General features: G+C 45.1%; 1 protein-coding gene and 1 long non-coding RNA gene across 3 annotated transcripts in view; one reads left to right on the plus strand and one right to left on the minus strand.

The window, feature by feature from the left end:
- Window positions 1-25,827, minus strand: part of foxp1b (forkhead box P1b) — a 732,035-nt gene that overhangs the window by 568,147 nt on the left and 138,061 nt on the right. For both annotated transcript variants that reach the window (XM_034167463.1, XM_034167462.1), the window contains exon 2: window positions 691-765. The gene's annotated coding sequence lies outside the window, so the exon portion shown is untranslated. The remainder of the gene's footprint in view (window positions 1-690; window positions 766-25,827) is intronic.
- Window positions 2,058-24,482, plus strand: LOC117507646. Its single transcript, XR_004559810.1, has 4 exons — window positions 2,058-2,134; window positions 5,532-5,536; window positions 20,717-20,724; window positions 24,470-24,482. It is a non-coding gene; the product is annotated as an uncharacterized LOC117507646 (long non-coding RNA).

Here is a 25,827-nt window from a genome sequence, read left to right on the forward strand (position 1 = left end):
ATATTCAGAAGAATGTCTCCACACACACACACACACACACACACACACACACACACACACACACACACACACACACACACACACACACCAATATGATGTCAGACCACAGAGAATGTGCACCAGAATGATGAGAAGCACATGGAGAAGCCAAGGAACCACTGATGACCCAACCATATCACTTCATCTGTGCAGCATGACTGCTACTGCTGTTTTATCTGTTTGTGTTGAAGTAAAATTCATTCATTCATAGAGCGACTAGCCCATAAGACAAAGCACAACACAAACACAGCTCAATTCAACAATTTCAGTTGCATATGAATTTCATCGACTGAAAGCAAAACACTCTGACTCTGCACCGAAGCCTCAGAGAGGATCAGCAGAGAACCAAACTTCATTGGCTGCAAAGAATTTGTTTGTGATTGTGCTAGTTTGTCCACAATCACTGTGACTCTTGGAATTATTGGAAAATGTTTTGTTTAATTGAATCTTTTAATCTCATTACTGTGTGGTTGATTTTGCACTCTGTCAATGATATTCACTGGTTAGAAAAGGCTGAAAAATAAGACTAACACTTGAAACTAATTTTCTGAGACCTTTCATTTTGACAAATGAGTGATTTGGAGTCACTTCACAGAAAACGAAACGGCGGTGCAAAATAAGAGGAAAGCTCCAGGGACAACTGGCACATACCATGATGACTGATGTGGCACAAACTTGCACTCTATTCTTCCAATCAGAATTTGTGTCACAGTCTGAAGGGCAGGGCTAAGGGGTTTCACAGAGGACACAAACACAGCAAGGAGGAAGGAAGGGGAAAGATACAAAGATTACAAACAGGAAGAGAAAAGGTGGGGAAAGCCCCGACATTGGTCTGCTGAGCCCACATGTACAGAAATTAAGTAAGTGGCAAAAGGAAACGTGATCATCAGCCACAACTATTTAACACGCTATGACACATTGATTCCTGCCCTAAATACATAAAGTCTTACTGTCTGAGACAAATGTAAGTTGGACCATTTTATCAAAAGGCTGTTGAAAATATTTAAAGTATGTAAAAGTATGTAGTGCTGTCAACTTGACAGAATATGTTAGAATTTTGATAAATGAGGTAAAAATAAATAAATAAATAAATAAACAACCCCTGCAGTAATTTACATTCTAGTTTTGCTAATTTAATGTCAAGTTATTTTAAAACACACAAAATATCAAACTGATTGATCTGTTTACTGACCCTAACGGTCTTGTGTTTAGAAGTCAGCATTTGAATGAATTTACAAAAAAAATTCTCACAAGAGATTAAATGTGGATCCAAAAAAAAAAAATGATTACAGTGACTTTTGAATTAATAACTGAGCCTTTTTTTAAAAGCAGAATTTTTAAAAAAAAGCCACATATTCCAGATGTAAGTGCCTTTGACTGGTCCCTTGTTTTTGCACTCGGGGTCACCACAGAAGATCCAAGGTGGATCTGCATGTTGACTTGGACAGTTTTTACCCCAGATGCCCTTCCTGACACAACTCCACATTACATGGAGAAATGTGGCAGGGGTGAGGTTTGAACTGGGAACCTTCTGCACAGAAACCAAGTGCACTAACTATTTGCCCACCACACCTGCTACTGTGATATATTCCAGATCACTCACTCACTCATCTTCAACTGCTTATCTGGGATTGGGTCACAGGGGCAACAACTTCAGCAGTTGACCCCAGACTTCCCTTTCCCGGGCCACATTAAACACCTCCGACTGGTGGATCCCAAGGCGTTCCAAGGGCAGTGTAGAGATATAATTTCTCCACCTAGTCCTGAACTTCCCTGGGGTCTCCTCCCAAATGGACTTGCCTGGAACACCTCCCTAGGGACGAGCCCAGGGGCATCCTTATCAGATGCTCAAACCACCTCAGCTGGCTCCTTTCAACATGAAAGCTCTTCGAACTCAGAACAGAATTGATCTGTTGATCAAACGTCAAACAGCTGTCAAATATCAATCCCAAATTCTTGACAGCTGGTTTTACATAATTAGCGAGAGCATCAAAGTTTGATTTTACTGCACTTGGCATGCCAGAATATCCAAACACAATGGTCTCAGTTTTACCATCATTCAGGTAAAGGACATTTTGGGACAGCCACTGCTTTCGTTCACAAATACAATGAAATCATGACAAAGCATTGCTCCGTTTAGTCCTTAAAGGCAGATAGATTTGCAGATCATCTGCATAGGAATGAAAGGACGGGTTGTGCTGAGCTATAATTGACCCCAATGGCAAAATGTACAAAGAAAATAAAATTGCCCCAAGAATCAAACTGTGTGGCACTCCAAAACACAGGGGAATGGTTGATGAGGAGAGGTCACCAATCATAATAGAAAAACTCCTTTTGGCCAAATACGATTTAAACCACTTAAGTGCCTTACCTTGAATAGGAATAAGATGTTCTGAGAAAAAAGTACTGTGTGAGCCACAGTATCAAAGCTTGCTGTGAGGTCAAACAGGTCGAGGGAAAAAAAGGTTTGTTTTTTTTTTTTTGTTTTGTTTTTTTTTAGAGTTTTGCAAATTTATTAAAAATAAAAAACTAAGAAATCACATGTACATAAGTATTCGCAGCCTTTCCCATAAAGGTCAGAATTGAGCTCAGGTGCATCCTGTTTCTACTGACCATCCTTGAGATGTTTCTATAGCTTAATTGGAGTCCACCTGGGGTAAATTCAGTTGATTGGACATGATTTGGAAAGTCACATGCCTGCCTACATATAAGGTCCCTCAGTTGACAGTGCATGTCAGAGCACAAACCAAGCATGAAGTCAAAAGAATTGTCTGCAGACCTCCTGTGGAAGATTGTCTCAAGACAAATCTGGGGAAAGGTACAGAAACATTTCTTCTGCTGTGAGGGTCCCAATGAGCACAGTGGCCTCCATCATATGTAAATGGAAGAAGTTCAGATACACCAGGACTCTTACTAGAGCTGGCCGTTTGTCTAAACTGAACAATTGGGAGTGAAGGGCCTTAGTCAGGGAGGTGACCAAGAACCTGATGGTCACTCTGTCAGAGCTCCAGCATTCCTCTGTGGAGAACAACCATCTCTGCAACAACGCACCAATCAGGCCTGTATGGTAGAGTGGCCAGACGGAAGCCACTCCTTAGTAAAAGGCACATGGCAGCCTACCTGGAGTTTTCCGAAAGGCACCTGAAGGACTCAGACTATGAGAAATAAAATTCTCTGGTCTGAAGAGACAAAGATTGAACTCTTTGGTGTGAATGTCAGGCTTCATGTTTGGAGAAAACCAGGCACCATCCCTACATGGAGCATGGTGGCGGCAGCATCATACTGTGGGGATGTTTGCAGGAACTAGGAGACTAGTTAGATTTGAGGGAAAGATGAATGCAGCAATGTACAGAGACATCCTGGATGAAAACCTGCTCCAGAGCGCTCTTGACCTCAGACTAGAGCGACGGTTCATCTTTCAACAGGATAATGACCCTAAGCACACAGCCAAGATATCAAAGGAGTGGCTTCAGGACAACTCTGTGAATGTTTTTGAGTGACCCAGCCAGAGCCCAGACCTGAATCTGATTGAACATCTCTGGAGAGACCTGAAAATGGCTGTGCACCGACACTCCCCATCCAACCTAATGGAGCTTGAGAGGTGCTGCAAAGAGCAATGGGCAAAACCGCCCAAAGATAGATGCACCAAGCTTGTGACATGATATTCAAGAAAACAAAGGCGTATCAACAAAGTATTAAGCAAAGAGTGTGAATACTTACGTACATGTGATTCCTTATATTTTTTAAATTTTTAATAATTTTTTCAAAAATTTCAAAAACTTTTTTCATGTTGTCATTATGGGGTGTTGTGAGTAGAATTTTAAAGGAAAAAACTAATTTCATTCATTTTGGAATAAGGCTGTAACATAAAATGTGGAAGGAGCACTGTTAAAATTTTATGGATGCACTGTAAATTTTTTATTATGTTGGGGAAGTGTCGTGACACGGACACACAACAGGGGGCGTTAATGAAGGGACAATGGAATAGCCAAAAAGTAACAATTTAATGTTGTGAAGGTGCACAACGTAATACAGACAGATACAAATATGCGTTATATCAATCCGACAAAAAGGTGACGTGTTGCAGGCTCGAAGATAGGAGACGTCCGGGGAGAGGAAAGCCGGAACCCACACAAGCCTCACCACCAACAGACCTGAAGAACACCGGAGCCGCCAAGCCCTGCGCCCCAGGTGGCCACTGTCTTCAGCAGTCAGACCCGGTACTGCTGGCAGAAAACAGAAACAGTTCTGGATGAGTGTGAGTTCGCACACTCAGTAATCCCACAGTCTGTGTTCAGTAAGGAGGGAGAACCTCCACCTCCAATCACACACTCGTGCAGCTCCTGTCTAACCACTTATCTGGTTGGGGTGTGAAGCGAAGCCGTCGCTGATCACACCAAACGCCAATCCCACAGATAAGGCAACACCACAGGAAAACAGCTGCAAAGAAGTTCAGACTATTAGTCAATGTTGTAAGTCAGAAGAGAAATTACCTGTATGGTAGAAGATTTCTCGGCGAGGAGGTGGAGTTGCAGTCCAGTCTTTGTAGTGGTGGTGATGGGTGACAGCTGGCGTTGATAGATAACAGCTGTCACCTCCAGCGGCTCCGACGCCCTCTCGTGCTTGGAGCCCGCACTCCAAGCAGGGCCCCATCTGGTGGTGGTGGGCCAGCAGTACCTCTTCTTCGGCGGCCCACACAACATATTAGTCGGTTAAACTTTGTTCACTAAAAAAAAAAAAAAAACCCTGTGCACCTCCTTTTACTTCACCTGCGCATTGGAGTGAGCAGCCAAGGGATCAAGAGACAACACTGCGACAAACAGCGCTTTGCTTTAAATATACAATAAGAGTCTTTCACATCTTCAACAGTTCACGTCTGTCTCGCTGTTTGATTATGCGGACTCAGTCCATAAGAGTGATTAAAAAAAATAAAGGCAGTTTTTGCACAAAATAACTACATTTTACTGCTTTGAAAAAATACTATATTTAACAATATACTATTATTATTTTTATTGTTATCATAATTGATTTACTATTTGCAATATTTAAGAATAAAGTAATGCAGTTTGAACCATGTTGACTTTGAAACCGTGACTGGCTTTGATTAATTTTGTGTGAGCCCACTGAATCAAGCAAAAGGAATTAAAAAATATTGAAAAAAAAAATTGAAAATGCACAGTCACAAAGCATGTTACATTGCACCATTTCACTTTCAATTTTTTTCCTGGGGTGGGGGGTGGGGAATGCCCCCAGACCCCTCTCGTTGGACGTGCCTGTGGTGCACCAGCTAGTGCAAATCAGTCCCACAGTGTCATTAAACGTTTGCTGCTTCTAACTACCAGGAAAATCCTGTTAACTTGCAACCTGCATGTGTTTGGCAGCGGGAGTCAACTAGAGCACTGGGAGGGAATCCAGGCAAACACGGAGAACATGCAAACTCCACAAGAAAGGACCAGGTGGGAAAGGAATCCCAGGACCTCCTTGCTGTAAAGCAACAGTGTTAACCACTAAATCATTGTGCTGATGGGGTATTTTCTTCATTCAAAACTTGGTATTAAGATGAAAATGAATCATCTGTAGCCAAATAAACATGAATAGAGATGTTAATAACTTCCAGATAGTGTTCACATGGTGCATATCAGGCAGCAGAATGAAGGGATTGTGGTTTTGTCCCTGGCACAGGAGTCACAGCTACATGTGTGGCTTGTGTTATATGTGCACAACAGTGGTGTGTAATGTCTCTCTGGCAGCACAGCAAAGCAATTCAGTTCCCACTTAAATGGCCTGGTCTGTGACAAAACGTGTCAAACAACAAATCTAAAGATGTTTGTGTGCAGTGGCGCAGTTCTACAAGCAGACACAACAAACCACACACCCGCCGGTGCAAACGCCTCGTAACTCACCACTGAGGAATTCAACTAACCCAGTTAGTGCAGCCGTTGTTTCCACAGTGCGACCACACTCCGAGGCATGCCATCAGCCCGAGATAAGACCCCTCTGACTACTCAGCCGCATGTCTGTCATTACCCACCACCACCACCACCACCACCACAACTCTTCCAACAGAAAACTTCAAATCCAACCAATATATGGCTTCAGTGTTTTTTGTTTATGTCACTTTCTTTAATGAGCCCTCACTTTGAGGTGAACCACAGATGGCACTCAGTGACTCTGAGCCCAGCACCAAAGTCGCCACATGCAGTTTACTCACTCAAGTTGTATAAATCATTTGAAGATTCAAAAGGAGGTGGGATTTATGTGTGGTCTCAAAAAAAAAAAAAAAAAAAAAAGATGTTAAAATAGCACGAGTGCACACACTTAGAGGTAGTTGTGATTCTCTGTCTTTTACAGCAAATTAACAAGCACTGGATTTTAAAGAGTGGTTAAGTTTTACAATAAAAATCAGCCCATTGAAACAAAACCAAGAACCAACGTAACCAACAAATACTAAGACGCTGACATCAACCTAAAACGTTTGACCTCAGACGACAACACGTTCTCACTCCTGTGGTCTCTCGACTCTGAAGACATATGGTTCTAATGCCATTATTCACTCAAATAAACTGTCAGTTTCACAAGCAACTCCACATACAGCCACTTTGCAGTGTATGTGTGTGTTAACTGGCACTCATTATTTAGACCTGCATCTCAGGCTGCAACTGTTGTCTGAGGTCTGCGAGAAGAACCAGAAAACAACACGTGTGAAACTCAGCCGCTTGTACAACCCCTGGCAAAAATTATGGAATCACCGGCCTCAGAGGATGTTCATTCAGTTGTTTAATTTTGTAGAAAAAAAAGCAGATCACAGACATGACACAAAACAAAGTCATTTCAAATGGCAACTTTCTGGCTTTAAGAAACACTATAAGAAATCAGGAAAAAAAATGTGGCAGTCAGTAACGGTTACTTTTTTAGACCAAGCAGAGGAAAAAAAATATGGAATCACTCAATTCTGAGGAAAAAATTATGGAATCATGAAAAATAAAGGAACGCTCCAACACATCACTAGTATTTTGTTGCACCACCTCTGGCTTTTATAACAGCTTGCAGTCTCTGAGGCATGGACTTAATGAGTGACAAAACAGTACTCTTCATCAATCTGGCTCCAATTTTCTCTGATTACTGTTGCCAGATCAGCTTTGCAGGCTGGAGTCTTGTCATGGACCATTTTCTTCAACTTCCACCAAAGATTTTCAATTGGATTAAGATCCGGACTATTTGCAGGCCATGACATTGACCCTATGTGTCTTTTTGCAAGGAATGTTTTCACAGTTTTTGCTCTATGGCAAGATGCATTATCATCTTGAAAAATGATTTCATCATCCCCAAACATCCTTTCAATTGATGGGATAAGGAAAGTGTCCAAAATATCAACGTAAACTTGTGCATTTATTGATGATGTAATGACAGCCATCTCCCCAGTGCCTTTACCTGACATGCAGCCCCATATCATCAATGACTCTGGAAATTTACATGTTCTCTTCAGGCAGTCATCTTTATAAATCTCACTGGAACGACACCAAACAAAAGTTCCAGCATCATCACCTTGCCCAATGCAGATTCGAGATTCATCACTGAATATGACTTTCATCCAGTCATCCACAGTCCATGATTGCTTTTCCTTAGCCCACTGTAACCTTGTTTTTTTCTGTTTAGGTGTTAATGATGGCTTTCGTTTAGCTTTTCTGTATGTAAATCCCATTTCCTTCAGGCGGTTTCTTACAGTTCGGTCACAGATGTTGACTCCAGTTTCCTCCCATTCATTCCTCATTTGTTTTGTTGTGCATTTTTGATTTTTGAGACATATTGCTTTAAGTTTTCTGTCTTGACGCTTTGATGTCTTCCTTGGTCTACCATTATGTTTGCCTTTAACAACCTTCCCATGTTGTTTGTATTTGGTCCAGAGTTTAGACACAGCTGACTGTGAACAACCAACATCTTTTGCAACATTGCGTGATGATTTACCCTCTTAAGAGTTTGATAATCCTCTCCTTTGTTTCAATTGACATCTCTCATGTTGGAGCCATGATTCATGTCAGTCCACTTGGTGCAACAGCTCTCCAAGGTGTGATCACTCCTTTTTAGATGCAGACTAACAAGCAGATCTGATCTGATGCAGGTGTTAGTTTTGGGGATGAAAATTTACAGGGTGATTCCATAATTTATTCCTCAGAATTGAGTGATTCCGTATTTTTTTTTCCCTCTGCTTGGTCTAAAAAAGTAACCGTTACTGACTGCCACAATTATTTTTCCTGATTTCTTATAGTGTTTCTTAAAGCCAGAAAGTTGCCATTTGAAATGACTTTAGTTTTGTGTCATGTCTGTGATCTGCTTTTTTTCTACAAAATTAAACTGAATGAAAATCCTCCGAGGCCCGCGATTCCATAATTATTGCCAGGGGTTGTATGTACAGACTCCAACCACAGGTTTGCCCAGTCTTTCAGTCTATTTATGCAAGTACCAAAGTTCTGAAACATCTTCTGTCACTTTCCCTGTCAGTGTGTGACAGTACTGTTAGCATATGCAGCTGAAGCACAGAGCTCTTACCACGACAAGGATTGGTTGAGAAACACTACACAGTAAATTTTGCTGAGTAAAATATACTCAGCCAGGATAACACACCCTCCCTCATTATACAAATACAAATCACTTGAGAATGCTGAAATCTAATAAGCATTCAGGTTTCTAAAGCTTGTCGATGAAGAATATGTATACAAAGGATAAGATCAGAATACTCACATGTCTAATTATGCATGCTGTGCAGCTGCTTGGACCCTAATAATCTGTTCATCAGAATGACAGAATTTCTCAGGAAATTTCTCAAACTATTCAATCAGAATGAAACAGATCTGATCAGTTCGGTGATTCAATCCTTTTAAAATCTTTTGATATGAACAATATTAGCCATGTAAACATCCAAACAGATTGTTCTCAACTGAATTCACCCCAGGTGGACTCCAATTAAGCTGTAGAAACATCTCAAGGATGATCAGTAGAAACAGGATGCACCTGAGCTCAATTTTGAACTTCATGGAAAAGACTGGAAATAAATGTACATTGAACAAAAATATAAACACAACACTTGTTTTTACTCCCATTTTTCATGAGCTGAGCTCAAAGATCTACGAGGTCTATTAGATAATAAACCGACCCTTTTATTTTATTTTTTAACTATATGGATTTGAATGACGTGCGATTACACCAATCATGCTTGAACCCTCGTGCGCATGCGTGGGTTTTTTCACGCGTGTCGGTGACGTCATTTCCCTGTGGGCAGGCCTTGAGTGAGATGTGGTCCCGCCCTCTCGGCTGAATTCCTTTGTTTCACACGCTGCTCGAGACGGCGCGCGTTGCTTTATCAAAATTTTTTCTGGACCTGTGAGGAATATCCGCGTGGACACTATTCGAGAAATTAAGCTGGTTTTCAGTGAAAAGTTTAACGGCTGATGAGAGATTATGGGGTGTTTCTGTCGGTGTAAGGACTTCCCACAGAGCAGGACGTCGTGCAGCGCTTCCAGGCGCCGTCGTCGGCCTGTTTCGACCTGAAAACATCCTAATTTAAGGCTTAATTCACCCAGGACGTCGTGAGAGAACAGAGAAGATTCAGAAGAGGCCGGCATGAGGACTTTATGCGGACATTCCACTGTTTAAGGACATTTTGTAATGAAAGATGTGCGCGCAAATTCGCCGAGTCGTCACGGAAACGACTCGGCGAATTTGCGTGTTGAAAACCATTTGTAAAATTCAGGCGGCTTTTGATGGCTTTCAACAAGTGAGTAAGTGAGAAATTGTTTAACAGCTTGGGCATGTTCCAACTTGCCCGTTAAGGTTTCCAACGGAGGTGTTTTTCCTGTCGCAACCCCCCGCGGTCGGATCCGGCCCCACATGCGACTCTGCCCGCACGTTCTTTCATTACAAAATGTCCGTTAACAATGGAATGTCCGAATAAACTCCTCATGCCGACTTCTTCTGAAAGTTCTCTGTTTTCTGACGACTTACTGGGTCAACAGAGCCTGAAATGTGGAAGTTTTCAACTTGAAATGGTGAGACGTTGCCGCCTCGAAGCGCAGATCGCCGTCAGGCGCCGTCCTTACGGCGACACTACTAGACCAAAATCTCTCAGCCATTAAAATTTTTACCGAAAACCAGCTGAATTTATCGAGTGGTGTCCACTCAGTTGTGCCTTACAGTTTTGAAAAAATTTTGATCAAACAAAGCAGCAGTCTCTGAGCCATTCCTAAACAATGAAAAAACGACGAGAGGGTGGGCCACTCCTCACTCAAAGACTGCCCACAGGCGAATGACGTAATCGACAGGCGTGAAAAAACTCTCGCATGCCCACGAGGGTTCAAGCATGTCTGATGTAATCACATGATTCAAATCCATATGGTTTTTGAAAAAAATAATAAGGTCGGATATTTTTCTAATAGACCTTGTAAAACATTTTCTATATACTTAAGACAGATTTCTGTCAAATACTGTTCACAAATCTGTCTAAAACTGTGTTAGTGAGCACTTCTCCTTTGCCGAGATAATCCATCCCACCTCAAAGGTGTGGCATATCAAGATGCTGATGAGACAGCATGATTATTGCACAGGTGTGTTTTAGGGCCCCTTCACCCATAGCACAAATAAGCACAAATCAGGGTATATCACAGTGAAACAGCCCAAATGAGCGAAGCACAAAAACATCGAACCAACGTCGGGAGGGACACACGGTCGGGCAGGCGTGAATGATCCCGCTGCGATGGTTTCATGCACGCTCGTGCGCGAACACAGTGCAAGCAGCTGCAACGTGTTCCACCACATCACGCTGCTGCTGTGTGGAAACAAAATGAAAACCACACACCATATAAAAACACTGCAACGTCCAATATTTAATCCCTCTTATCGAGTGGACAATACAAGTATGATCCCTCTGTTCCTCTGTATATGACCTATGGTCACAGTACAGTCATGAAATGACATGAATGAAGCAGTGCGCTCTCATTATGCCTTATGTCCAGCTGGTTATATAAATAATTACTATAATCACCAGACATTAATAGATTAGATATCGGTGTATAATTATTGAAAATCACTGGGTTGATATAAATAATAAATAAAAGCGGACTCAATACAGAACCCTGCGGTTAAATAACCATGGTTAAATAAAAATAAATGCCACTCGAGGTATTCAAACCTGCAATTCACAAAAGCTCTGATTAACAGACAGAAACTTTACCACCGCGCTACAATCGCTGTCTCTAAAAGGAGTGTAAAATGCCTAAAATCAACAAGGAGATAAACGTATTTTAAATAAGAGAAATTGGACAATGTATAAGAGGAAGTTTTCGTCGTCTTTAATTATGGCGAAAAAAGTGCCATAATAATAATATTTTTGGTGATACGTGACTGAAAGTGGCATATTTGTCACACTGTTGGCTTGTCAGTCATAGTCCTGTGGTGTGCTGCAGCACAGACACCACGTCATGCGGAACAGAGCTCACGTGGGTGACGTGAAATTCAGATCGCCCGCTGCGTGTTCACATGAGCTGACGGTCCATTTCACCTGGCACAGCCTGTCAATGTGTGCACTGTGCGCTCGCTCGCTGACAGTGGCGGTTCTACACTGAATTACTCCCCGGGCAAGACTGCCCTCGGAGCACCCCTGCTACAAAATTTTGCACAAACAGCCATTTTTTAAAATTATTTTACAAGTGCCCCTTCATTTGAAATTGATATCAAAAGACTGGAGGCTACAAAATAGCTCAAAACATCCATGAGTTGCAAATTTGAATAAACACACCCTTACATGTTAAATGTCAATCATTAGACGCTTTATTTAAATCTGTCTTTCAGGGAGGAACAATTAGCTCTTATTGAGGTGCATATTCGTCTCAACATTTAGCTAAATATTTAGCTTGATGTTTGTAAATATTAGGCTAAATGTGTAAATACTTTGCATTAACTAATCTGCTGAAGTTTTAGGTTTGACAGAAATTTGATAAAGTAGTATTTGCCTTTTTTTTCTCTAATTTTTGCTCTTCATCTGTGGGTCAAAAGAAATTCTAAACTAAAATGTTACTAGCATTACCATGCCAATGAAATCAAATGTGATTCTTTTACTATCTCAAATAAACCAGTTAATTATGAAGTTGAGCCTCATTTTAAACATTATTATTGTTATTATTATTTTGTCAGTGTGTATGACATTAAAAAGAGTTGCCAGCTACTGGAAAATTTTTGTAAAAACGCATACTCTTGCACGCAAACAAAAAAGGGTCAGATTCAGTCACTTCAGCTAGTAATGTGAACACAGCATAAGTTCTAAGCTGTCTTTACAAATAGGCAGGCTCGCCTTTCTGCAAACCTTTTTTTCCACAAGTGGGCAGTTTGTTCTCTCCAGTGACATTCAAACCCGTTCTTACACCTTGTCTGTCTGCTTTCAAAGGCTGCCTGCCTCGTTTTTGCTGGTTGATCCGCAGGCCGCATAGCAGGAGAGCTCCTGTCCGCGGGTTCCTGCCGCACACAGAGAGGATTTGGCTGCGCCCAGGTCGGGATGCAGCTGAATCATCTCTGTGTGTGGCAGGACACTTCACACAATTCGGAAAAATGTGCTGGAATTATAGACCTGTATTTTGCTGTCAGAATTCACCTTCTGTGAACTCTGACAACAAACAGGGTGCCTGTAGTTGCCTGCAGGGGGTGCCAATTTGCCAATTCCACACAAGAAAACCATTCTGCAGTGGAGATTTTTTTTTTCCCCAGTGTTCATGCCCACGGTGCCGCTCCACCAAAAATGGCGCCCCGGGCAGCGGCCCGTATGGCCAGTACTAAAAACTGCCACTGCTCGCTGCAGCCTGTTGCAAAAGCGATACATGTTTTTATGCATTTCCACATGAGGACAGCAAGCAGACACAGGCATGTCACAGTGGACAGTTGTAAGGTCATGTCCTTCAGAACACAGTAAGTGATCCCCAGCTGTGGCTGGTGATCAGCTGAGAGGTGCCTCGCTGTGCTGTGTGCGTTCAGACATGGCTGGCCGCTCCCCATCTGTACAATATATCAGCATTTCATGCAAGTATGCTCCCCCCCTGCACTCCACATATGTTGGGGGGAACGCGGCCTACGCACGCCACATGTGTTGTGGGGGGAGCCAACACACTGGCACGCCACAGGTTTGTTGCTTTGCAATGCCACACTCGTGGGGGCACTTAGACAAATTTCACAGACAGCTCGAAAATGGTTGCGTGCTCTCTATTTTTGTGTTGAAAGCGCGAATGGCCCCACATTTTCTAAGTGTCAAGTGAGCGGTGCTGGATGTTCATGTGTGTTGCCGGGAATTTGGCGACACCTGCAGCGAGAGGAATCGAATGGGCTCTCACAGGGCACACTCTTGTCTTTCGGCCGCTGATGTGCACAAATAGTCGTAGCAACAGGTGTACTAGACATTAGAGGCAGCTCCAATTTTCATTAATGGCATGCAATTCCTCCTTCGTGCGCTAGTCTGCTTCAATCTTGTTATGTGTGAAGGGGCCCTTACCCTGGGCACAATAAAAGGTCAATGTAAAATCTTCAGTTTCATCACACAGCATGATGCCACAGATATCGCAAGTTTTGAGGGTGCGTGCAATTGGCATGCTGACTGTAGGAATGCCCACCAGAGCAGTTGCCCATGAACTGAATGTTCATTTCTTGACCATAAGCTGTCTCCAAAGGCGTTTCAGAGAATTTGGCTGTTCATGCAACCAGCCTCACAACCGCAGACCACGTGCAACCACACCAGTTCAGGACCTCCACATCTAGCATGTTCACCTTCAAGATCATCTGAGACCAGCCACCTAGACAGCTGCTGCAACAATCATTTGCAGAACCAAAGAATTTCTGCACAAACTGTCAGAAACCGTCTCAGGGAAGGTCATCTGCATGCTCGTCATCCTCATCAGGGTCTCAACCTGACTGCAATTTGCCGCCGTAACGAACCCGAGTAGGCAAATGCCCACATTTGATGGTGTCTGGCTGCTGGTCAACTCTATGCAAAGGAGATGTGTTGCACTGCGTGAGGCAAATGGTGGTCACACCAGATACTGACCGATTTTCTGACCCCCTGGATCCACCCAATCAAGCAAAACTGCACATTTCAGAGTGGCCTTTTATTGTGACCAGCCTAAGGCACACCTGTGCAATAATCAAGCAGTCTAATCAGAATCTTGATATGTAACACCGGTGAGGTGGGATGAATTATCTCGACAAAGAAAAAGTGCTGACTAACACAGATTTAGACAGATTTGTGAACAATATTTGAGAGAAACAGGTCTTTTGTGAATATAGAAAATGTTTTAGATCTTTGAGTTCAGATCATGAAAAATGGGAGCAAAAACAAAAGTCTTGTATTTATATTTTTGTTCAGTATGCATGTGACTTATTGTTTAGCTTTTTTTCAATAAATTTGCAAAAATCAAAAAAAAACTTAACATTGGCATTATGGAGTATTGCGTGTAGAATTTTGAAGAAAAAATTAATTTAATTTATTTTGAAATAAGCCTGTAGCATAACAAAATGTTGAAATCATTGAAGCACTGTGAATATTTTCCAGGTGCACTGTAATCCCTCTTTGGGCCTTCGACCTGCGGTGAGTAAATAACTCCAATCATCTGACCAAAGTTTTGAGGTCCTCCTTTGTCCAGCTGTTAAAGCCAATTTATTCAAACACAAACCATAACAACATAACAGCAGTTTGCACTTTGCAAAGATCCAAAAAATGCTTCAAACTCAAAACAATAATGATAAGTCAAAACAATAATAAATACCACATGGGATTCTCTCTTGGATGGATCGCTCCATGTGGTGTCACACGACATCACCAAACAACGCCACCGTAGCTTGATATGCGTGACAGTGCACTATAAACGCTGAAAACATTTAGACGGCTTAATACAGTAAATGGGTCATTGACCAATTAGGCTTCAAAAAAGGTATTTTTATAAAGTATTTTCAATATAGATGTAAAACATGTATTTGAGTCCAGAAAAATGTGTTTTAACAAATCTCATTTACTGAATAACATTTTTAACTGTTTTAACTCATTTTGAAACAGTATTTTGAACTGCATGACAAAAAAATGTCAGGTGGCGCATCCAAATATTTATAAAAATCTGTATACATTCCTAATCTTTATTTTAAGATTAAATCTTTTGCAACTATTCCTTAGCATGTCTACACAAGGTAACAGGTTATTATTTTATCATTGTGTTCCTTTTTCCAATAATTTACGATTTTGCATTCTGTATGTCAGGTTTTAAGCCAAGTTAACATTCAATTTTGCCTTTAAAGACAGAAAAATAAAAACACAAATACGCAAATCCAAATATTTAGTATAATAACTACATTCATCACATTAAAAAAACCATTTAGTCACTTTAACATATCGTTGTTTTTTTTTGTTTAAATTGGTTGCACCACCTGACAACATTTGTTATAATATGAAATATGCTGAACAAAAAATCTTTTATAATAGTAACATATGTTCTAGTCATATGAGGTCTGTCCAAAAAGTATCAGACCTTTTTATTTTTTTCAAAAACCATATGGATTTGAATCGTGTGCTTACATGAGCCAACCTTGAACCCTCATGCGCGATTTTTTTCACGCCCGTCGGTTGCATCATTCACCTGTGAGCAGGCTTTGTGTGAGCACTGGTCCTCCCCTCTCGTTGGATTTTCATTGCGAGATGGAACGATTTGGAGCTTTGCTGCATCAAATTTTTCCAGAAACTGTGAGAGACAGCCAGGTGGAAACCATTCGGAAGATTCAGACGGCTTTCGATGACAATCCTATGGGCATCACACAGATTAAGGAGTGTTACAACCGGTTTAAAGACGGCGCACAATGGCGGAGGGTGCACCGCGCTCCGAGCGGCCATCAACAGGCAGAAACGACCAGATCATTTCCAAAGTGAACGCTGTGTTGATCCGGGACGTCGTCTGACTACCAGAGAAATTGCAGAAGAGGTGGACATCAGCACTTTTTCGGCACATTCCACTGTTACAGGAGATTCTGTAATGAAAGACGTGCGGAAGTTGGATGTCTCACAGGACATGTTGTGACATGTCCAGCTCTTACACAATTCCTGTTGGGAAAGTGTAATGACACGGACCCACAACAGGGGGCGGAAATGAACGGACAATAGATGAGCCAAAAATACAACACTTTACTGTTGTGAAACGTGCACAACGAAATACAGACAAATACAGAATTTGGACAGAGTCAAATGTACTAAGGTGACGTGTGGGCGGGCTCGAGGATAGAAGACGTCCGTCCAGAGAAGAGCCGGATCCCACACGATTTCCACTGCCACTGAACCCGAAGAACACTGGAGCCGCCAAGTTCCGAGTCCCCAGGTGGCCACCGTCTCCGGCTGTCGGATCTGGTACTGCTGGCAGGAAGCAGAAACAGTTATGTGTGGGTGTGTGTACACTCAGCAATACAATCAGCGACAGTTCCTTACTGGTGGGTAAGACACCTCCACCTCCAAAACAGGAACACAATAACAATACCAGTAGCACCTACTGAACACGGCTGAAAGTTTTACCTCAAAGGCAAACGATATCTCGGTGACGAGGTGGAGATGTCGTCCGGCTTTTGTGTGTGTGGTTGATGACCAGGAGATTGGTGACAGCTGTCATAATTGATGAGTGACAGCTGTCACCCCGGCTGTTCCTGAGCGGCGGCAGCGCCCTCTCGTGCCTGACGCCCGCACTTCAGGCAGGGCACCCTCTGGTGGTGGTGGGCCAGCAGTACGGCCCACACAACAATTCCTCGGATACTCACTCAACTGAAAAGCCACCGAAAGCCATTTGAATCTTCTGAATGGTTTCCACCTGGCTGTCTCTCACAGTTTCTGGAAAAATTTGATTCACCGCTGCTCCAATCGTTCAGACATTTTCCTCGCAATAAAAATCCAACGAGGGGGGACGACCAGTGCTCACTCAAAGCCTACTCACAGGCGAATGACGCAACCGGCAGGTGTGAAAAAACTAACGCATGCACACGAAGGTTCAAGGTTGGCTCATGCAAGCGCACATGATTCAAATCCATAAGGTTTTTGAAAAAAATAAAAAGGTCTGATACTTTTTGGACAGACCTCGTATGTCTCTATTTAAGTGTTCTTAAATAGAGATATTTGATGCACAGTTAATTGCATTCTCACATTGTTGGGAGAGTTAGGTTCAACATTGTTATTGTTGGGAGAGTTAGGTTCAAGTTCTTTTGAGGGTTCATTTGACTTGGGTGTAACATTCAATATTTCCTCAATGGCTCTTTTTCTGTCCCGGTGCTTTTTTGATCTTCCCTCCACTGTTGCCTATTTTTTTCTGTTCTTGCTTAGAGAATTGGCCGATAGGGGGCTTCACAATATTCCCTTCTCTCTTCCTCCTCTGACAGCTATAAAACACAAGACCTAATGAGCTGACAAATTTCCATTCAAGAATGTGGAGTTGTAATATAATAATAAATGTAAAATGGACTATGTATAGATGCATTACCTCTTTTCTTTTTGCAAGATATGCTTCCCTTGCAGCCGGATCATTATTAATATGCGCCCTGTGTCGTGCCGACTTTTCTTTACTTGATAGTGGCATCTAAAATGAACAAATTATAATTTGTAATGTTTTAAAGTGTATAATATCTTTAAATTTAAAACTACAAAATATTATATGGTTTCATGGATAATTTTAGAGCTTTGAATAGCATTATATAGTAACATTCCTTACAGTTGCACCACCTGACTATTGCAGCTAATCTCAAATAAACAGGCTTCTGTTTGGATGCTAGCATTAGCTTCTACCAATAGCGTGAAGTTCAAACGGACCACTTTTTAAAAAATTAAGAGTTTTATGATAAAATATAATTTCATGAGTTTTACATTGGTTGTACCACCTGACATGAAAAGTGTACCAGCATACGTAAGAGTTGAAAGTAGTAATTTTTATTACTATTTGACAGAGATCTACAAAAATTTTAGCTTAGTCCAAACAGTCACTTAGGGTCCTGTGGCTGATGGAATATCCTCTTTACAGCTGTTGTCTCTTCATTTCAAAATAAAAGTCATACGTTTATGGTTGCGCCACCCTGATATTTAGGAAATGTAAATTGTTGGACAAAAGTTTTAAAGATTTTTTACAGCTTTAAAAACAAATGATATTAGAAATAAAAACATAATCAAAAAGATTTTAAACACAAAACAATGCCATAGTGTTTCATTTTGACTTTATCATTGTCAAAATAAAATTTTTGTTGTGAAAGTGTAGGAACACGGACCCACAACAGGGGGCGCAAATGAACGGACAATGGAGGAAGTCAAATAACACTTCACTGTTGTGAATAAGCACAACAAACACGGCAAATTACAATAGTAGACAATGAAGTCAAATCACAAAATGTGTCACGTGGGCAGGCTCGAAGATAAGGGACGTCTGTCCAAAGCAGAACCGGAACCACACGATTTCCTCCGCCACCGAACCCCGGGAATACTGGAGCCGCCAAGTCCCGAACTCCCAGGTGGCCACTGCCTCCGCTTGTCGGATCTGGTACTGCTGGCGAGGAACAAAAACAGTTAGATGTGGGTGCGTTTGCACCCAGCAACACGTATGGTGGGAAAACCACCTCCACCTCTCGTCAGGAAAAAACTGGTAAGTGCAGAGTGTGAGTACTTATCCAAGAGGTAGAAAAACAGTCCAATACAGTCTCCAGCTGTAATACTCACTATCTGCTATCCAACACACAAGCAACAAGGTATTATTGTCAGAAAGACAACACAGTTGGCTGAGTACGTTACCTCCTCGGTAGAGCGATATCTTGGCAAAGAGGTGCAGATGTCGTCTTGCTGATATACCACTGAAGATCAGATGATTGGTGACAGCTATCGTAGGTGATAAGTGACAGCTGTCACCTCGGCTGCTCCTGTGAGGCGGCAGCGCCCTCTGGTGCCTGGAGCCCGCACTCCAAGCAGGGTGCCCTCTGGTGGTGGTGGGCCAGCAGTACCTCCTCTTCAGCGGCCCACACAACAGGACCCCCCCCTCAACGGGCGCCTCCTGGCGCCTGACCAGGCTTGTCCGGGTGGCGGCAGTAGAAATTGGCCAGGAGGGCCGGGTCCAGGATGAAGCCCCTCTTCACCCAGGAGCGTTCTTCGGGTCCGTACCCCTCCCAGTCCACCAAATACTGGAAGACCCGGCCCATCCTACGGACATCCAAGAGCCGGCGCACAGTCCAAGCCGGCTCGCCATCGATGATCCGGGCAGGAGGTGGTGCCGGACCCGGAGTACAGAGGGGTGAGGTGTGATGCGGCTTTATCCGGGACACATGGAAAACAGGATGGATCTGCAGTGAGGCCGGAAGCTGAAGCCTCACTGCGGCTGGACTGATGACCTTGAGGATCTTGAAGGGACCGATGTAACGATCCTGCAGTTTAGGGGAGTTCACTTTAAGAGGAATGCCCTTTGTTGACAACCACACTTCCTGCCCTGGCCGATACGCAGGGGCCGGGGTCCGCCGACGGTCTGCATGGGCTTTTGCCCTCATCCGGGCCTTTAGCAAAGCAGAACGTGCGGTACGCCACACCCGACGGCACTTCCGCAGGTGGGCCTGGACCGAGGGCACACCGACCTCTCCCTCAACCACCGGAAACAACGGGGGCTGGTACCCCAGACACACCTCAAAAGGGGAGAGGCCGGTGGCTGAAGACACCTGGCTGTTATGGGCATACTCGATCCAGGCCAAATGGGTACTCCAGGCCGCCGGGTGCGCGGCAGTCACGCAGCCCAGGGCCTGTTCCACCTCCTGATTGGCCCGTTCTGCGTGCCCGTTGGTCTGAGGATGATACCCGGATGAGAGACTCACCGTGGCCCCCAGTTCCCAGCAGAAGCTCCTCCAGACTTGCGAGGAGAACTGGGGACCGCGATAGAGACAATGTCTGTTGGAATCCCATGCAGCCGGATGACGTGGTGGACCAGGAGGTCCGCTGTCTCCTGGGCAGTCGGGAGCTTCGGGAGGGCCACGAAGTGGGCTGCCTTGGAGAATCGGTCCACTATCGTGAGGATGGTGGTGTTGCCCTGGGACGGCGGGAGGCCCGTGACAAAATCCAGGCCGATGTGGGACCAGGGGCGATGAGGCACAGGCAGCGGCTGGAGCAGTCCCGATGCCCTGCGGTGGTCAGCCTTGCCCCTGGCGCAGGTGGTGCAGGCCTGGATATAATCCCGGACGTCGGCCTCCAGGGACGCCCACCAGAAGCGCTGCCGGACAACTGCCACGGTTCTTCGCACCCCCGGATGACAGGAAAACTTTTAGCCGTGACAGAAGTCCAGGACTGCAGCCCTGGCCTCTGGTGGGACGTAAAGTTTGTTCTTCGGCCCAGTTCCGGGGTCCGGGCTCCTTGCCAGGGCCTCCCGGACGGTTTTCTCTACGTCCCAGGTGAGGGTGGCCACGATAGCGGACTCCGGGATGATGGGTTCCGGTGGATCCGACAATTCCGTTTTGACTTCGTTTTCATGCACCCGGGACAAGGCATCCGATCTCTGGTTTTTGGTCCCGGGACGGTAGGTGATCCGGAAGTCAAAACGGCCGAAGAACAGTGACCAACGGGCTTGCCTGGGGTTCAGCCGCTTGGCGGTCCTGATATACTCCAGGTTCCGGTGGTCAGTGAAAACCGTGAATGGCACGGACGTTCCCTCCAACAGATGTCTCCACTCTTCAAGAGCCTCTTTCACCGCAAGGAGTTCTCAATTGCCGACGTCATAGTTCCGTTCAGCCGGGGTCAACCTGCGGGAAAAATAGGCACACGGGTGAAGGACCTTATCGGTCTCTCCGCTCTGGGAAAGCACAGCTCCTCTCCCTGAGTCCGAGGCGTCCACTTCAACCACAAACTGGCGACTAGGATCGGGCTGCACCAGAACGGGTGCAGACGAAAAGAGCCGTTTCAACTCCTTGAACGCGGCATCGCACCGATCCGACCAGGTGAAGGGGACTTTTGGTGAGGTCAGGGCTGTCAGGGGGCTAACTACCTGACTGTAGCCCTTAATGAACCTCCTGTAGAAATTTGCAAAGCCGAGGAACTGTTGCAGCTTCCTACGGCTCGTAGGTTGGCGCCAGTCTCTCACTGCCGCGACCTTGGCCGGATCAGGGGCGATGGAGTTAGGGGAGATGATAAACCCCAGGAAGGACAAAGAAGTGTGGTGAAACTCACACTTCTCGCCCTTCACAAACAGCCGGTTCTCCAACAACCGCTGCAGGACCTGACGTACATGCCGGACATGGGTCTCAGGATCCGGAGAAAAGATGAGTATATCGTCCAGATATACGAAGACGAATCGGTGCAGGAAATCCCGCAAGACATCATTAACCAATGCTTGGAACGTCGCGGGGGCGTTTGTAAGACCGAACGGCATGACCAGGTACTCAAAGTGACCTAAGGGGGTGTTAAATGCCGTCTTCCACTCGTCTCCCTTCCGGATCCGAACCAGGTGATACGCATTTCTAGGATCTAGCTTAGTGAATATTTGGGCTCCATGCAGGGGCGTGAACACTGAATCCAACAAGGGCAACGGGTATCGGTTACAAACCGTGATTTCGTTCAGCCCCCTGTAATCAATGCATGGACGAAGTCCGCCATCCTTTTTTCCCACAAAAAAGAAACCTGCACCCATCGGGGAGGTGGAATTCCGGATCAACCCGGCAGCTAAAGAGTCCCGGATGTAGGTCTCCATTGATTCGCGCTCAGGTCGTGAGAGGTTGTACAGCCTGCTGGACGGGAACTCAACGCCTGGAACCAAATCAATGGCACAATCGTACGGACGGTGCGGGGGAAGGGTGAGCGCCAGATCCTTACTGAACACATCCACAAGGTCATGGTACTCCACCGGCACCGTCCCAAGATTGGGCGGGACTCTGACCTCCTCCCTAGCCTGGGAACCGGGAGGAACCGAGGAACCTAAACATACCCGATGGCAGGTCTCGCTCCATTGAACCACTACCCCGGACGGCCAATCGATCCGGGGATTGTGTTTTAACATCCAGGGGAACCCGAGAATCACACGGGAGGTGGCAGGAGTCACAAAAAACTCGATCTCCTCCCGGTGGTTCCCTGACACCACCAGAGTTACTGGAGGTGTCTTATGTGTGATTAGAGGGAGTAGGGAGCCATCTAGTGCCCGTACTTGCACAGGTGAAGTAAGTGCCACCAGAGGGAGCCCTGCCTGCCAGGCCCATTTGCTGTCTAGCAAATTCCCTTCAGAGCCCGTGTCCACCAGTGCTGGGGCCTGAAGGGTTAAATCCTCATAAAGGATTGTAACTGGGAGTCGTGTGGCGATATGGGTGTGTCCCACGTGAATGTCTTGGCCCACCCCTAGCCCAGTTTCTAGGGGCGGGCGTTGGTGTTTAACCGCTCGGGGCAGTCCCTCACTTGATGCTCTATCGAGCCACAAACAAAGCACGCTCCGCGGACCAGCCTCCTCTGTCTTTCCGGTGGTCTAAATGTGGCCCTGCTCGTGTCCATAGCTTCATCAGCAGGGGGAGCTGTAACCACACGGAGCGTAGAGGCCGTGGAGCGTGGGGAGGGCGGAGCTCGGTCGGAACCGGAAGGGAGAGGGACGGCGCGTGCCCGGCCACGCCCTTCGTCTCGTTCCCGACGGCGTTCTTCTAACCGATTGTCTAATCGTATAACAAGATCAATAAGCCCGTCTAAATCCCGCGGTTCGTCCTTAGCCACCAGGTGCTCCTTCAGGACCAACGACAGTCCGTTTACGAAGGCGGCACGGAGGGCAGTGCTATTCCAGCCGGACCTCGCAGCCGCGATGCGGAAGTCGACTGCATAAGCAGCTGCGCTCCGGCGCCCCTGTCTCATTGACAGCAGCACGGCTGAAGCGGTCTCTCCTCTATTTGGGTGATCGAACACTGTTCTGAACTCCCTCACAAACCCATCATATGTCTGAAGGAGCCGTGAATTTTGCTCCCAGAGCGCTGTAGCCCAAGCACGTGCCTCACCGCGAAGCAGGTTTATCACATAAGCTATCTTGCTAGCATCAGTCGCGTACATGACGGGACGTTGTGCGAAGACGAGCGAACACTGCATAAGAAAGTCCGCGCACGTCTCCACACAACCCCCGTACGGCTCTGGAGGGCTTATGTATGCTTCAGGGGAAGGTGGGAGGGGTCGTTGAACGACCTGTGGAACGTCACTGTTGCGCACAGGATCGACAGGAGAGGGAGCCGCAGCAGCGCCCTGAGGGCGCGCTTCCACCTGCGCGGCAAGAGCCTCCACCCTGCGGTTAAGGAGGACGTTCTGCTCGGTCATTAGATCCAACCGAACCGTAAAGGCGGTGAGGATTCGCTGCAACTCACCGATCATTCCTCCTGCAGACGCCTGTGCGCCCTGTTCTTCCATTGGCCGTTCAACAGCCGGTTGACGCCCCTCGGGGTCCATGACGTTGGCCGAGATATCCTGTTGTGAAAGTGTAGGAAAACGGACCCACAACAGGGGGCGCAAATGAACGGACAATGGAGGAAGTCAAATAACACTTTACTGTTGTGAATAAGCACAACAAACACGGCAAATTACAATAGTAGACAATGAAGTCAAATCACAAAATGTGTCACGTGGGCAGGCTCGAAGATAAGGGACGTCTGTCCAAAGCAGAACAGGAACCACACGATTTCCTCCGCCACCGAACCCCGGGAATACTGGAGCCGCCAAGTCCCGAACTCCCAGGTGGCCACTGCCTCCGCTTGTCGGATCTGGTACTGCTGGCGAGGAACAAAAACAGTTAGATGTGGGTGCGTTTGCACCCAGCAACACGTATGGTGGGAAAACCACCTCCACCTCTCGTCAGGAAAAAACTGGTAAGTGCAGAGTGTGAGTACTTATCCAAGAGGTAGAAAAACAGTCCAATACAGTCTCCAGCTGTAATACTCACTATCTGCTATCCAACACACAAGCAACAAGGTATTATTGTCAGAAAGACAACACAGTTGGCTGAGTACGTTACCTCCTCGGTAGAGCGATATCTCGGCAAAGAGGTGGAGATGTCATCTTGCTGATATACCACTGAAGATCAGATGATTGGTGACAGCTGTCGTAGGTGATAAGTGACAGCTGTCACCCCGGCTGCTCCTGTGAGGCGGCAGCGCCCTCTGGTGCCTGGAGCCTGCACTCCAGGCAAGGTGCCCTCTGGTGGTGGTGGGCCAGCAGTACCTCCTCTTCAGCGGCCCACACAACAATTTTTATTAGTTTTCTTAGTCTGCTCTCTTGTTCGGACAGTTGCAACACCTGACATCTTGGAGGTTTGAGAGGCCAAAACACAGAAGAATATTACTATTTGAACTTAATGAAATACTAATTAAAATAAATTGGTTTTATAGATTAAAGTGATAGATGTCATGAATAGATTTATTTATTCAGTTTTTAAATAATGGACTTGGACACAAAAATATGCATGTCATGTCACTGACCCAAATATTACGATATGCTTGGATACATTCCAGTACAGATACACATGGTTTTTGGTCGGAGCCCACAGCTTTACAACATGGCCATGTTAATGTTGGCCTACAGTAGGGTCACGTGGAACGCTGGTGGTGGATCAGCTCAGTGGCTTGACCCACTAAAGCCACACCACTCTGAACACCTTGTCTAATAACAGCTGGCCTTTAGAAAAGCCTGCAGCTGACCCATACTGTAGGAGACAATCACAAGTGAGTGGTCTTCCAGGGCTGATGCCCACTTGACCCGGTAGCGTTAAGACAGAGAAGATCCACATGATTGAAACTCCTCCCCAAGATGTGCTGACAAGGTTAGAGGGTCAACACAGACATTAACAGGTCAGTGTGTGGCCCACTTGGGAACAATTGCTCCCAGTCACAGCTAAGTGGACACTTGATTGAACACGACGGAGGCAGGACACGCTTCCCACAGATAACAATCCCCAGAGCCATTTAGGATAAAAAGCCCTTGTGATACAGCCTTTATAGGCAAAATTCATCTTCCTTTTCCCTTTTAAAAGAATGTGAGAGTGTGATAGAGAGCCATTCTCTCAAAGAGATGAGTCTCACAGCATTACCATTTTCTAGCAATAGTAATAGCAGCTTATGACATAGAAACAATTACAAGGTGACTGCAAGACGAAGCCAAACAAAGGGACAAGTTAAGGTTTCATATTTTATTCATGAAAAATAACTCACAAGACAATGACTGTCCTACGACATATTTGACTTCTGGCAGTTTAAATCAACTGCAGCAAAAGTCTAACATCTCAAAGACATAACTAAACCATTACCTGATAAATTTATCACCTCTATTTCAATGTGTTAGTGCTGCACTTGTTATCTGACTTGACCTTTAACTGACTGATAGTTTGACCCCTGCAAACACACTGCAACAAACACGGCCCAGAGCCGGGGCGTTCATGTCACAACTCACCAACCAAAGTTTATAATCGTCATACGCACAATACGCAGCTTGAATTTTGAAAGAGATGGAGAGAGAAAGAAAATACTACAGATATTTGGGCCTGCTGCTACAAAAGATTAAATAACTGTGGTAATGACCACCTCTATGTACAATGGTTTGCTCTTGTCCTATCGTCTCTTTGTACACAAACGGGTCTTATCGATATGCTCACACATTTCATCCAATCTGCATAAGCTTGAGTTTTGTTTGTGGTATTGTTTCTGTTTTTCTCCCCACAGGTTTTGTTTGTTTATTTTTCTGCATTAGAAAATCTGTTCCACATTGTCCCTCGGTGTGCTGCTGCAGCTGTG

Source organism: Thalassophryne amazonica, chromosome 3, assembly GCF_902500255.1.
Source record: "Thalassophryne amazonica chromosome 3, fThaAma1.1, whole genome shotgun sequence".
Classification (NCBI taxonomy): Eukaryota; Metazoa; Chordata; class Actinopteri; order Batrachoidiformes; family Batrachoididae; genus Thalassophryne; species Thalassophryne amazonica.